Source organism: Octopus sinensis, linkage group LG7 (assembly GCF_006345805.1).
Source record: "Octopus sinensis linkage group LG7, ASM634580v1, whole genome shotgun sequence".
NCBI classification, from domain to species: Eukaryota; Metazoa; Mollusca; class Cephalopoda; order Octopoda; family Octopodidae; genus Octopus; species Octopus sinensis.
In genome coordinates this window covers 49,691,307-49,706,797 of record NC_043003.1, presented here as the reverse complement: position 1 = coordinate 49,706,797, position 15,491 = coordinate 49,691,307, and the positions used below count along the sequence as shown (strand labels likewise).

The following is a 15,491-nucleotide window of genomic DNA, read 5'->3' as shown; positions in this document are numbered from 1 at the left end:
ACCAAGACCTTTGACATTATGTCCTGTTTGAGAAGACTCATCAATCAAAATTGCAGTCATCATGACAGATACCAGTGTCATGCAAATGGCACTTGTGCTGGTGGCACGTTAAAGCACGCATTATACTCTCGGAAAGGTTGGCATTGGAAAGGGCATCCAGCCATAGAAAACCATGCCAAATCATACAGGAGCCTGGTCCAGCCCTCCAGCATGCCAGCCCAGTCAAACTGTCCAACCCATGCCAGCATGGACAACAGACGTTAAATGATGATGATGATGATGATGATGATGATGATGATGATGATGATGAGATGATGATGATGATAATGATGATGATGATATACAATTTGTAGGAGATAACTGAAATAATGCTCTTGGTTGTTGCAGGTTTGGCTGTGTTGTAAGAAGCTTGCTTCCCAACTACATGGATTCAGTTTCAAACCTACTGAATGACAGCTTAGGTGTCTTGACCCAGACTGATCAAAGCATTGAGAGCAGGAAAGAAGCACAGTGTATGTATGTAAAAAACATTTCATTTTTTATATAGTTGCTGTGAGAGACTCTTGGTCAATAAATCAAGCAAGCAAGGCAGCAAGTTGGCAGAATCGTTAGCACACCAGGCAAAATGCATAACAATGCCAGTTACACACTGGAGACAATGTAATTGATGTAGTCCCTTCACCCAAAGTTGTGGCCTTGTGCTTCCAGTAGACAGGATTATAATTATTATTGTTAAGGTGGCGACCTGGCAGAATCATTAGCACACCGGCTGAAATGCATAACAATATTCGTCTGCCATTATGTTCTGAGTTCAAATTCTGCCGAGGTTGACTTTGCCTTTCATCCTTTCGGGGTCGATTAAATAAGTACCAGTTACGCACTGGAGTTGATGCAATTGACTTAGTCCCTTCCCCCAAATTTGAGGCATTGTGCTTCTAATAGGAAGTATTATAATTATTATTAAGGCAGCAAGCTGTCAGAATCATTAGCACACCGGGTGAAATGTTTAGCGGTATTTCATCTGCCATTATGTTCTGGGTTCAAATTCTGCTGAGGTCGACTTTACCTGTCATCCTTTCAGGATCAATTAAATAAGTACCAGTTACATACTGGAGTCGATGTAATCGACTTAATCCCTTTGTCTGTCTTTGTTTGTTCCCCTATATGTTTAGCCCCTTGTGGGCAATAAAGAAATAAATAAATCAAACCAGCAGAGGAAAAATTAGTAGGGATTTTCATTCTTCATATTCTGTCATCATCACACAAAATTTAATCTATCCGCTGGTGTAACACCAATACATGACCTTTAGGTGCCTTTACTAGAGTTACCCTTGTTGCATGTGAACCAGGGCTCTGGGTTGCAGATAACTTTTCTTCTCTTCTTGCCACTCTTGGAGGCACTAATACAGGTTATGTTCATGGAATTCCTTCTGCTAAGTGATAATGAAAATGAACAAAAATATTTTACTCTTGGCATTAGGAAGGGCATCCAGCCATAGAAACCATGACAAAACAGACAGATAGAGACTGGGCAGCTCTCCAGCTGAATCATCCACCCCATACCAACATGAAGAACTGGGTGTTAAATGATATTGATGATGATGACGATGATGATGACTATGATGATGACAATGATGATGATGATGATGATGACGACAACGATGACAGCAATGATGATGATGACGACTATGATGATGATGCTGCTGCTGCTGATGATGACGACGACGACAACAACAATGATGAGGATGATGCCAATGATGATGACAATGATGATGACAGTAATGATCATGATGATGACGCCAATGATGACGACAATGACATCAATGATGTTCATGATCATGCCAATGATACGATGATGATGATGACAACAATAACGATAATGAAGATGATGATGATGATGATGGCTGGGTGTATACATGCTATTCACTTTCATAACCAGTTGAAGTACAGTAAAACTGATGAAGATTTTGTTCGTTTGCCATGCAGAGTTCAAGCCCTCTTGTGGGTTTACTCTTTTGCTTGTTTCAGTCACTTGACTGTGGCCATGCTGGAGCACTGCCTTTAGTTGAGCAAATCGACCCCAGGACTTATTCTTTGTAAGCCTAGTACTTATTCTATTGGTCTCTTTTGCCAAACCGCTGGGACAAACACAGACACACAAACACATACACACACACACATACACACACACACAGACACACACACACATATATATATATATACATATATACGATGGGCTTCTTTCAGTTTCCATCTACCAAATCCACTCACAAGGCTTTAGTCGGCATGAGGCTATAGTAGAAGACACTTGCCCAAGATGCCACACTGTGGGACTGAACCCAGAACCATGTGGTTTGTAAGCAAGCTACTTATCACACAGCCACTCCAACACCTGGAGTAAGCAACAGCGCATTTTCTCCATCTAAATCAAAAAGAGACTGAATTATTAATGGTCTTCCCATGAGACTAACCGCTGCCACCACAACCATGCTAATGCATTATAAAACCCATGGACATCACCTAATCTCGTTCTCCTTCCTTGCAAATTTAAGGCCTTCTATCTCAGTAAAATAATCGTTATTACTAATTAAAACATTGAAGTTTATTACTCAAATATGCTGTCAACATGAAAAACAAAAGCTGAATTAGTGTTAGCATATTTAATTTATTAAGCACCTAAAAACTAATTAGAAATAATTAGGCAGTGAGAAAAAGATTACATTAGCTCAATGACTAATTATTTTAATTAGTTCAGTAAATGATTAAAATTAGTCATTAAGCTAATATCATTTTTTCCACTGCTTGGTATTGCTAAGTAGATTTCATATTGACTGTATTAAATATAATAAATCGCATTCACCAACATATCAGATATCTTTTAGCATTGTTTTTTAGTTGTTTCAGTCTGTGGCCATTCTGGGGCACCACCTCTAAGGATTTAGTTAAAGAAATCACCCCCAGTATTCATATATTGTTAAAGTCTGGCACTCATTATATTAGTTTCTTTTGCTAAACTGCTAAGTTACAGGGATATAAACAAACTAACACCAGTAGTCAAGTGGTGATAGGACAAAAGCAGAAACACACACAAACACACACAGACACATATACACATACAGACCCCCCCCCACATATATATATAGGAAGGGCATCCAGCTGTAGAAACATTGCCAAATTAGACTGGAGCCTGGTGCAGCCTTCTGGCTTCCCAGAACCCCGGTCGAACCGTCCAACCCATGCTAGCATGGAGAACGGACGTTAAACGACGATGATGATATATATATATATATATATATATATATATATGCAACAGGCTCCTTTTAGTTTCTATCTGTCAAATTCATTCACAGATCCATTTAATGTTCAGCCCAGGGCTATAGTGGAATAAGAAACAATACTCTGTATTACTCATGACATTTGTAATAACAAATCCAGTTTTTATTATTTGAACTCATTATTGGCACATAACTGTGCTGGTGGCACGTAAAAAGCACCCACTACACTTACGGAGTGGTTGGCGTTAGGAAGGGCATCCAGCTGTAGAAACACTGCCAGATCAGACTGGAGCCTGGTGCAGCCTTCTGGCTTCCCAGACCCCAGTCGAACCGTCCAACCAGTTCTAGTACGGAAAACGGATGTTAAAAGATGATGATGATGATGATATAAGGCAGTGAGTGGGTAAAATCGTTAGTACACAGGACAAATTGATAAGCAGCTTTGCACCATCTTTACATTCTGAGTTCAAATGCCACCAAGGTCAACTTTGTCTTTCATCCTTTCAGAGTTGATGAAATAAGTACCAGTAATGCACTAGGGTCAGTGTAATCGACTTTTATGTCCTTTTATAGATAAACGGATTTCCCAAAGCAGGGATAGACACAACTGTCTTTACACAAAGTACATCAAATTACTCCACTAAATACAAAATCTCAATGATCCCAACGACTCCTACGACTTCTCTGTTTCAACCAATATGCTACTTTTTATAAGAGTTCGGCTGGTTCATTCTTCCACTCCCACAGGGGTGTCAGTGACTCTTGCCACAACACAACTAACCCCCAACTCACCCAAAATTTAGGGCTTTATACCTTTTGTAGAAAGGATCATTTTGTCACTAATACACAACAGTGTGGTTCATCTACAGATTAGCCTTGCTGCTAGAGCTCCTGAAGGGAAAATACCTCACAGGATATTTGTTCTTATTCATTTTGCTTGCTTGTCTGCATTCTGAGTTCAAATTCAACAGAGGTCAGCTTTGCTTTTCATCCTTTCAAGGTTGAAAAAATAAGGCACCAGTTGAGCACTGGGGGAAGGTGGGGGTCGATATAATCGATTTAATCTATTTGTCTGCCCTTGTTTGTCCCCTCTGCGTGTAGCCCCTTGTGGGCAGTAAAGAAATAAGAAGATGCTCACCCAGGATGGCATGGAGTAGCATTGAACCTAGAGCCATGAGTTTATGAAGCAAATTTCTTACCGCACTGCCGCATATTTACAGAATGAACACCAGCACTTGAAATGCACTTTTGCTAATCTTCTGTAACTTTAAAACTTTATATCTTCATGCGAATATAAGAAATTATAAATTTTTTTCCTTACTCATATGTAACATTTAGGAATATCCCTTCATTGGAAGTTGAGTCGGTGTTGCAGAAAAAAAATTGTGATATTTGCCTGAGGCTATACGATTCTATGTATTCTGATTATATGAGCTACTGGTAGGATACACAGTTGGTAAGAAAAGTCAATATCCTATTCCATATTCTGAAAATTTTTTGCTTACTACCCAACACTTTTTTTTTCCCCTCCATTATGTCTCTACATTAAAAACAAAATTTTTGCCTCTGCACCATCCAACATAGAAAATGTGAACTTGTCACTTATCTTGTTCATCATCTCAGAAACACTACTTGTTTAAGAAAATAGGAGAAAATAGAATTCTATATTTTATATTATTGCGTGTGGTTTTTATTTTTGTTGTTTTTTTATGTATTTTTCGTGTGTGTGTTTTTGTTTTGTTTCCTATGAAAGTGATAGATTTAAAAAAAAAACAATGGGATAAAAATAGGATGAAAAAAATAAGTAAAAGTAATTTGGCAAATAAATGAGGAAGAAGAATGTTCATTTGGTTTTAGTACTTATTTCTTTTCTCTGCCATGCGAACATGGATTTGATGGTTTTGGTTGTTTGGATGTAATTCCTATGTATAGCGGAGTGATAGAGGTTATATGAATAAGGGGTTTATAGGAGGAAAAGAAGTAATATATATGCATACATGCACACACACACACAAACACACACACACTCTCTCTCTCTCTCTCTCTCTCTCTTGCTCATGCTCACACACATTCACTCAAGCACACACACACACATGCATGCACACATGCAACATATCACATATATGTGATATGTTACATGTGCCAAAAAGTTTATGGGTAGAAAAGAAGCAACACGTGTATACACACACACACACATACACACATACACACATACACACACACACACAAGCACATACACACATTCTCATGCACACACAACCCCTCCCACACACACACACATACACACCTCATGCACACACAAACACACATACCCATACACAAACACACACACACATGCACATACACACACTCACTCACATGCACAAACACACAGACACTCTCATGCACACACACACATATACACAAACACACAGACACTCTCATGCACACACACATACACACAAACACACAGACACTCTCATGCACACAGACATACACACACACAACCCTCCCCCCACACACGTGTGCGCTTACATTCATAACACACTCATGTTATATACGGATATATGGTTATGCGGTTAGAAAGTTCATTTCAAAACCTTGTGGTCTTGGGTTCAGACCCACTGTGTGCCATTTGAGGCAAGTGTTGTCTACTAAAGCATCTTTTACTTCATATATTTTACAGTAATTCTAAGTAATTCCTAAAACCCAAAACTATTCTAAGATAACTGGTTTTTATTCATCAAGGGCTCTGGAGGAAACAATATTTCCTATTTCTATTAGGGTGGCAAGCTGGCAGAATCGTTAGCATGCCAAGCAAAATGCTTAATGGTATTTTGTCTGCCGATACGTTCTGAGTTTAAATTCCACTGAGGTCGCTGTTGCCTTTCGTCCTTTTGGGGTTGATAAAAAAGGTATCATTTACAAGCTGGAATAGATGTAATATATATATATATATATATATATATATATATATATATAGTTAATCCAAACATGAAAACACAACAACGTGAGGATGTGCAATAAATATAGTATTATTGGATGCTCAGGAAGGAAGGGAAGAAGGAGGGTTTAACGTTTTGAGTGGAGCACTTCATCAGAAACATAGGAAAAGGAAAGATCCAGTGAAGGGAAGACGGAGTGAAAAAAAATCGCCAATGGTACACACATGGTCATAAATATATAAAGATAGATAGATAGGTAAATAGATAGAGAGAGAAAGACAAAAGGTATGAGGAGTTTTCATCTGGATGTTGTTTATTTTTCCCTTCTACTTTAAGCTGTATATATATATATATATATATATATATATATACACACACATATATATATGTGTGTATATATATATGTGTGTGTGTAAGTTTCGAGTTATACTCCCTAATATTATTATTGTATGTGAATATATATATGTATATATGTATAAACATATATATATGTATATGTATATATATGTATGTATGTGTGTATATGTATATATATATATATATATATATATATATATATATATATATACATACACACACATATAGATGGAGTTCTTTCAGTTTCTGTCTAACAAATCTACTCACAAGGCTTTGGTGGGCCTGGAGCTATTGTATATGACTTATGCCCAAGGTGCCACAGAGTGGAACTGAACCCTGCTATGAAATGACATTGAATTTATATCTTCAAAAAAGTTAATACAATAAGAAGATGGAATATATTTTTATTAGTTCACATTTAAATTTCTATATATAGAGATAAAAAAAATATCATATATACTTAACGTGTTCGGCCAATATTTGTAACAATACAAGAAACAGTTATATTTCACACAAAATATACAAGCATAATATATTGGAATGATGCAGCTATTAATATTCCTCTTAAAAAAAAATGTCATATTTTCAAAAACTTAGTATGCTGTGACAAATACTTTGGGAAATAGAAAATTATTTATTCTTTCATTATTTCATGTTTAAATTTGTATGTATTAATATGAAATTGTGTTTATTTAAAGAACTCCTGCAATATTGGTAACAGAACCAGGAGGGAATTGTATTTCACAGAAAATTCATTGACTACATAAGCATTGGACACATATTGGAATGCTGCCATTATTAAAGTACTTCATTAAAAGAATTGTATCTTCAAAAAGTTCGTACCCAATTTCAAATGCCATGAGCAGTATAAAATAATATATTCTCTCATTCTTTCACATTTCAGTTTATTTATGTTTTCCTAAGAATTATAGTCTTTGAATCAGACAGTTAATTTCTATAAAATTTGAAATATATTTGAGAGTTATAAGAATTAATTGTCCACTTTAGAAACCATAAAACTTGAACAGGTGACCTAAAAAGAAAAAAATATACCCAGTACATGCTGTAAAGGGATCAGTGTTTGGAAGGGCATCCAGCCAGGAAAACCATGCCAAAGTAAACATTAGAGCATGATGCCATCCTTGGGCTCACGGGGTACCATCAAATATCCAGCCCAGGTTAGCATGGAACAAAGTCATTAAATGGTGATGATGATGATGTCAATAACGATGGAACAATGAATATGGAATATGGAACAAGGAAAGTCAAAGACTTGACTTTTTATGAGGAAAACTTCAATGATGACAATCATCATCATCATCATCATCATCATCAACATCACCAACATCATCGTCATCTTCTAGCATCCATCTTCAATGCTGGTTTGGATCAGAAGGCTTAACAGGATCCAATAGGTCTGAAGACTGCATTATGTCCAATTCAAATGTCTACTTTGTCATGTTTTCTATGGTTTGCTACCATTTCTAACATCAACCATTTTACAGAAGGCACTGGATGCTTTCTTTTTGTGGTACCAGTATGCATTAGTGAGGTCACAGCAGTAGAGAACACGATGGCTTTATGGTATGGTAGATGAAAGGTTAAATGTATGAAAGAGGGGGCTAAATCAGAAAGAGTTTCTTGCTGTAGAGAAGGTACATGGCTACTCACATTATAGAAAAGAGTGGATAGGAATAACAAGGGTAGAGCTGGAAAGGGAGATTAAATAATGACAATGAAGAGTTAGAAAAGACTTTCATATGTATGTATATAATGTGTATGTGTGTAATTTTCTGGACCACTGGTAATAATCTATATTATTACCCTTTTGATTATATTCACATATTACTTGATAGATTTATTCGTAAAATTTTTTCCCGGCATGCCCTATATCGCCGGGTAGATTTTGCATCTGCGCAGAGATTTGAAAAGTTGAGATCTGCAAGTTGTTTAGATCAACGCATGGTCTAACGCGCTGCGCATCTCGATTCAACTTAGGCGTCTCGCTGATGAAACCGGCCTTAGCAAACATATTCTATCTGTTTTGCTAGAAAGAGGTAGAAACTGATATCAGTCTGGGATGTATCATTATCGGTAAATGTTTTTGATTTTCACTCTCGATAAATTTATCCCTTTTTTGTGTCCCTAGCACTTGGCATCCTTATTTAGGAGCCCTTAATTATATTTCTACATGAATAATATTTTTCTTTATGAATAATATTTTGTCTAATGACTAATTCGTCTTTTGTGCTGGGCCACTGGTAGTAATCTATATTATTACCCTTTTGATTATATATATATATATATATATATTTTGTGAAATAGAAAGATGAATAATCTTGTTGCAGATTAATCAAAAGTTTAACCGATACCTTGGTAGCAAAAATCACAGCAGAAGACAGCACGGTTGGAGGTACAACCATATGGTGTTGCAACCGTGCGTTGGTGCGGATAATTGAATTTTAATATTATTAGTGAATTGAAGAAATGGAGTTGAACGAAGATTGAACAGAAATCGTTTTATTGCATTCTACACGTGTTTCGAAAGGCACAATTTACCAAATTCCGATTGAATAATGAGACCATATTGTGTCTTTCTCTTCAGGAAGAAAGACACAATATGGTCTCATTATTCAATCGGAATTTGGTAAATTGTGCCTTTCGAAACACGTGTAGAATGCAATAAAACGATTTCTGTTCAATCTTCGTTCAACTCCATTTCTTCAATTCACTATATATATATATATACTCTCTTTTTACTTGTTTCAGTCATTTGACTGCTACCATTCTTGAGTACCACCTTTAGTTGAGAAAATCAACCCCAGGACTTATTCATTGTAAGCCTAGTACTTATTCTATAGGTCTCTTTTACCGAACCACTGGGTTACGGGGATGTAAACACACCATCATTGGTTGTATAGCGATGTTGGGGGGACAAACACAGACACACAAAAATACACACACACACCCATACATATATACGACAGGCTTCCTTCAGTTTCCGGCTACCAAATCCAATCACAAAGCTTTGGTCGGCCCAAAGTTATAGTAGAAGACACTTGCCCAAGGTGCCACATAGTGGGAATGAATCCGGAAACATGTGGTTGGTAAGCAAGCTACTTACCACACACCCACTCCTGCATCTATATACATATACATATATATATATATATATATATATTACATTATATATAAGGGCTTAGTAAAATAAATTACTTTGCCACATACTGAACTCATTAGAAATAGCAGCTAAAGAAATTTCTTCAGCTATTTCTAATACTTAAAGAAGATCTCTCTCAGATAGTGAGCATACCCAGATATCTGAGAGAGATCTTCTTTAAGTATTAGAAATAGCTGAAGAAATTTCTTTAGCTGCTATTTCTAATGAGTTCAGTATGTGGCAAAGTAATTTATTTTACTAAGCCCTTATATATAATGTAATATTTTGAATTCGCCTATAATGGTCCCTTTACATACTGAATACTTGGTGAAATTGATTAATAATTAATTAATTTTACCCTCAATTGTTGAAATTATATATATATATATATATAAAGATATATATACATACTAGAGTAAGCGCATAAATGTGAAACAAGGTGGAGAAAAATAGTACTCAAATACCGGAGGTAGAGTAATATGCTATATCAATAAAACTGCAATGTCATCACAAAAGCTGTTACTCAGAGTTGCATGTCCCTGTTCATCAGACAGTTTTGGTTTGGAATGGAACAAAATACGGTTATATGCATAAATATACAATTGCTTTGATAGATACATATTTGAAAATGGTTTTATTCCATTGCTCCTTTCAACTAACAGTCATTTCAATAACTGGTTATATGAAATTACAATTATGGTTTAAAATCATATTATTATAAAAATTGAAGAAATCCTTAAATCAAAAAATAGCTTTAGAAGAAGGAAAAAAGACCTGTATACCCAGGGTAAATTGATTAATGGTAAAAATTAATAAATCTAAATAAATTAAAAGATATGTTCATTTAAAATAAGAACATTTACAAAGAACTAACATCACATATATATGTGTGTGTGTGTGTGTGTGTGCGTATGTATCATATATATACATGTATATGTATATATGTATCATGATCATCATCATCATTTAATGTCTGGTTTCCATGGGTTGGACAGTTTGAAAGGAGCTGGCTAGGCTCCTGCACCATACTTCACCATCTGTTTTGGCATGGATTTTACAGTTGGATGTCCATCCTAACACCAGCCGCCCTGCAGAGTGGACAGTGCTTTTTATGTGGCACCAGCACAGGTGAGGTCAGTTTTGACATGATTTTTTACAGTTGGGTGCCCTTTCAAATGCCAACCACTTTAGAGTGAGAACTGGACGCCTTTTATGTGGCTCCAGCACTGGTGGTGTCACCAAGCAAACTTGCAGAAACAAAGATTCTTTGCGAGAGTAGGGGACATTGGAGGAGGTGATTTTGTGCCAGAAAGACAGAAGACAGAAGCAGGTGTCTTGCTGTAGAGGAGATACATGGTTACCCAGTGAGAGAGAGAGAGAGAGAGAGAAATAGAAAGAGAGAGAGGAGAGAGAGAGAAATAGAAAGGGAGGGAGAAGAGAGAGAGGAGAGAGAGAGAGAAATAGAAAGGGAGGGAGAGGAGAGAGAGGAGAGAGAGAGAGACCAAGAGAAAGAGAGAGTGTGGAAGAGAATAAGAGTGCAAGAGAGCAGTAGAGAAATGGTGGTGAAGTGTCTGGGTATGCTCACAAAAAACAGGGATCAGAATATAAATGGGATGGTAGAGTAGAGCAAGGGAGAGATAAGTGTTGTCAAAGTGGAAGGGCATACCTTCAAGATGCAGGGTCAGAATCTAAATGGTAGGGTATTTCCAAGGTGCATGAGTAGGGAGTGAGACTGCACATGAATGCAAAGAGTGTGGGGGTGGGGAATGCTGTGATTGGTAAAAACCTGGGTATATAGAGAGGATGGGGGACAATAGGATAGTAATGAATCAGTGAGCAGGTCAGTGGGGACAGGATTGGGAAGCAATAGATAAACATAAGCATAGGGCATAAGAACTGTGAGGAAGAGGAGAGATGTCATTTGGTTTGTTGGGGCAGGGCATGGAAAAAGTCTTGTTGTTACATGTGGGTAGAACCTACAGTTGCTTCTATAACTCAGTTTCACTGAAGTGGGTAGGTCTTCTAAAGAACCTCATATTGCCAGACAACTCAGCCAATTGTCATCTCTTCCATGAGGTCCAACATCCTGAGATCAGCCCTCACCACTTCATCTCATGCCTTCCTGGGTCTCCCTTCTTTCACAGGTTCCATCCAGTCTTGATGAAAGGAGAGACATCTAGCTGTAGAAAATCTGCCTTAACAAATTCTGTTCAATCCATAATAGGGTTTCTGTACTTCAGAAACTCTGTTCAACATCATCATCATCATCGTCGTCGTCGTCGTCATCATCATCATCATCGTCATCATCATCATTATCATCATCGTCATCGTCGTCGTCATCATCATCATCATCATCATCCTCCTCCTCATCATCATCATCAATACCATCATCGTTGTTCTTGTCACTGTTGAATTCATTGTCATCATCGTTGTTGCTGTTGTTATCGTCGTCATCATTATTGTTGTCATCATCGTCGTAGTCAGCTTCATCGTCATCGTCATCATCATCATCATCATCATCATTGCCATCATCATCATTATTTAACGTCCACTTTTCCATGCTTGCATGGCTCAGACAGAATTTGCTTAGGCAATTTATCTTTATGGCTGGACACCTTTCCTGTCACCAACATTTATGTGCTTTCCAACTAAGGTAATATTTCCTCTTACTTGATCAGGCATGTATATATGTGTGTGTGTGTGTGTGTGTGTTTGTGTTTGTGTGTGTGTGTGTGTATGTGTATATTATGGAAGGCTGGACACGAACAATATCACTTGTACGATGATGGTAATGCTCATTTACAAACATCACAAGTTGAAAGAATAAAACACATTTGAAATGTTATCATGTTATCGACAAGACTAAACTAATTCAACCATTGCCTAGACATACTCTAACTTTTCCGCAACCACCAAAAATAATAATAATTATTATTATTATGATGATCATGATGATGATCATGATGATGATCATGATGTTAAAAAACAAATAAAGATAAAACAGTTTCTGAACTAATAAAAACATCTACTAAAATACACCATCTGTTTTCTTAGTGGCAATACCAATCAAAGAACATCAATACAACCAATCGTGACACGAAACAACATGAATATATTACAAATACAGAGAAACTAAAATTCTAGGATTTATATATAAATAACGTCTGCAATATTCACAGTCACAGCACATGGGGTAGATTTTGGTAAAGAAATAGAAACAATGCTTAACATTCTAAAAGCATGAGCTAAAGCAAGTTGCTTGTATGTGGCTGCCTGGTCTGCTAGATATAGTAATCAAGTCCTCTTAATGTAACACCTTGCCACTTTTAAAAAGGAAGAAGATATCACACTATGTGAAATGGAAGAGTCGCTGAAGAGGTCACAGGTGTGTGATGAAAGATTTTCCGACATCACCAATATATTATCTTAGATATACTAAGGTAGTGAGCTGGCAGAATCATTAGCATGCTGGACAAAATGCTTAGTGGCATTTCATCTGGCCCCACGTTCTGAGTTCAAACTCTTCTAAGGTCAACTTTATCTTTCATTCCTTCAGAGTCAATAAAATAAGTATCAGTTGAGTACTGGGGATCAATGTAATCAACTTATGCTCTTCCCTAAAGTTGCTGGCCTTGTGCCAAAATCTGAAACCATTACCTTAGATATATTCACTTACTTAAACCATTTGCTCCCTATGAAGCACAGGCTATCAAAAACATTTTTTCCTCTATTCACAACACTGAGCTGTCTTCAGATCCACCCCGTCAGTAGCAGGAGGATGGCACCCCATGAAAGAAGGCCTTCCTCTCTCAGGTCTTGATGGGTTTGAATTGTCATTGATGCTTCTGTAACTTAGTTTTTGGAGTTTTTTGTAGATAGGGGTGTTGGGTCTATGCAAACCCATTTTTACCTTTAGATAGAGGTGGCAGGGTCCATATTAGTCTGATCTCTGTCCTTTGACCTGTCCAGCATGGGAGATCCTAACAAAAGCTTACTTTCCACTAGCATGGCTCCCAGGGTCATTGGGGCACACAAGCCACCACCCTGCAACAAGGACTGGACTTGGAGGTTGTATCTTAGATATAATTGCTTCCTAACCACGTGGTTCTAGGTTCAGTTCTACTGCATGACACCTTGGGCAAGTGTCATGACTGACCATGGGATTGCTCCTAGAAAGTTCTCCTCCTAAGAACAAGTCTGGACAAGGATTTATGGAAGACCAGCAGTCACCCATGCATATCAGCCTCCCCTCTTTACGCCACCGAAGTTATCCCAGGGAAAGGCAAAGGCCGATACAGCTTGGAACCAGTGACATCGCAACTCATTTCTACAGCTTAGTGGACTGGAGCAACGTGAAATAAAGTGTCTTGGCTCAAGAACATAACACACGGCCCGGTCTGGAAATCAAACTCACAATCAGTAATTAACCACAAATATGTTTAATAACAAATTTGAATTCTTGGCCTTTGCTGATAGAAACAGTGCATAATAACCTTTACTATGTCTGCTCTCCTGGGAAATGTCTGAATAAATTTTCACATCCATACAAAAGTCATATCACATATGAATATAATTAAGTCAATTTTCTGATGACTAATTTATTTTTTTTAATTGAACGACATCTAGGTGCAGCCATGGGTGTGTGGCAAGAAATTTGCTTCCCGTCAGTACTATTCCAGGTTCAGTCCCACTGTGTGACACCTTCAGCAAGTGTCTTCTACTAGAGCTTCAAATTGACCCAAAGCCTTGTGAGTGGATTTGGTAGACAGAAATGTTAACTGGCAGAAACGTTAGCATGCTGGGTGAAATGCTAAGTGGTATTCTCCCCTTATATATATACATATACATATATATATATATATATATATATATATATTATATATATATATATATATTATATATATATATATGTATGTATATACATATACTCTTACTCTTTACTCTTTTACTTGTTTCAGTCATTTGACTGCGGCCATGCTGGAGCACTGCCTTTAGTCGAGCAAATCGACCCCGGGACTTATCCTTTGTAAGCCCAGTACTTATTCTATCGGTCTCTTTTGCCAAACCGCTAAGTGACGGGGACGTAAACACACCAGCATCTGTTGTCAAGCAATGCTAGGGGGACAAACACAGACACACAAACACACACACATACATATATACGACAGGCTTCTTTCAGTTTCCGTCTACCAAATCCACTCACAAGGCATTGGTCGGCCCGGGGCTATAGCAGAAGACACTTGCCCAAGGTGCCACGCAGTGGGACTGAACCCGGAACCATGTGGTTGGTTAGCAAGCTACTTACCACACAGCCACTCCTGCACCTGTATATATACATACATATATATATATATATATGACAGGCTTCTTTCAGTTTCTGTCCACCAAATCCACTCACAAAGCTTTGGTTGGCCCAAGGCTATAGCAGAAGACACTTGCCTAAGGTGCCAAACAGTGGAACTGAACCTAGAACCAGGTGGTTGGTAAGCAAGCTACCTATCACACAGCCACTCCTGCAGCAATAGTGGAGATAAATCATGAATGGCCTATACTTCATAGGGAGTGGATGGACTTTAGTAAGTAAATGAGAAATTCCAGCATGTCTTGGGGCCAGAATATGTCATTAACTCTTTAGCATTCAGACAACTTTGTCAAATGTAATGATTATTTATTCACATTGTATTGAATTAATAATGTATTATCTCATAGCTTTGAGATACTGCTGACATGGTAGTTTATTTTTAGAATGACATTGTAGGGTAGGAGTGAGGGGCC

The 15,491-nt window shown here is 37.5% G+C and overlaps 1 protein-coding gene across 1 annotated transcript in view; it reads right to left on the bottom strand.

Moving 5' to 3' along the window:
- Positions 1-15,491, bottom strand: part of LOC115214199 (solute carrier family 35 member F6-like) — a 178,051-nt gene that overhangs the window by 101,022 nt on the left and 61,538 nt on the right. The window lies entirely within an intron of this gene.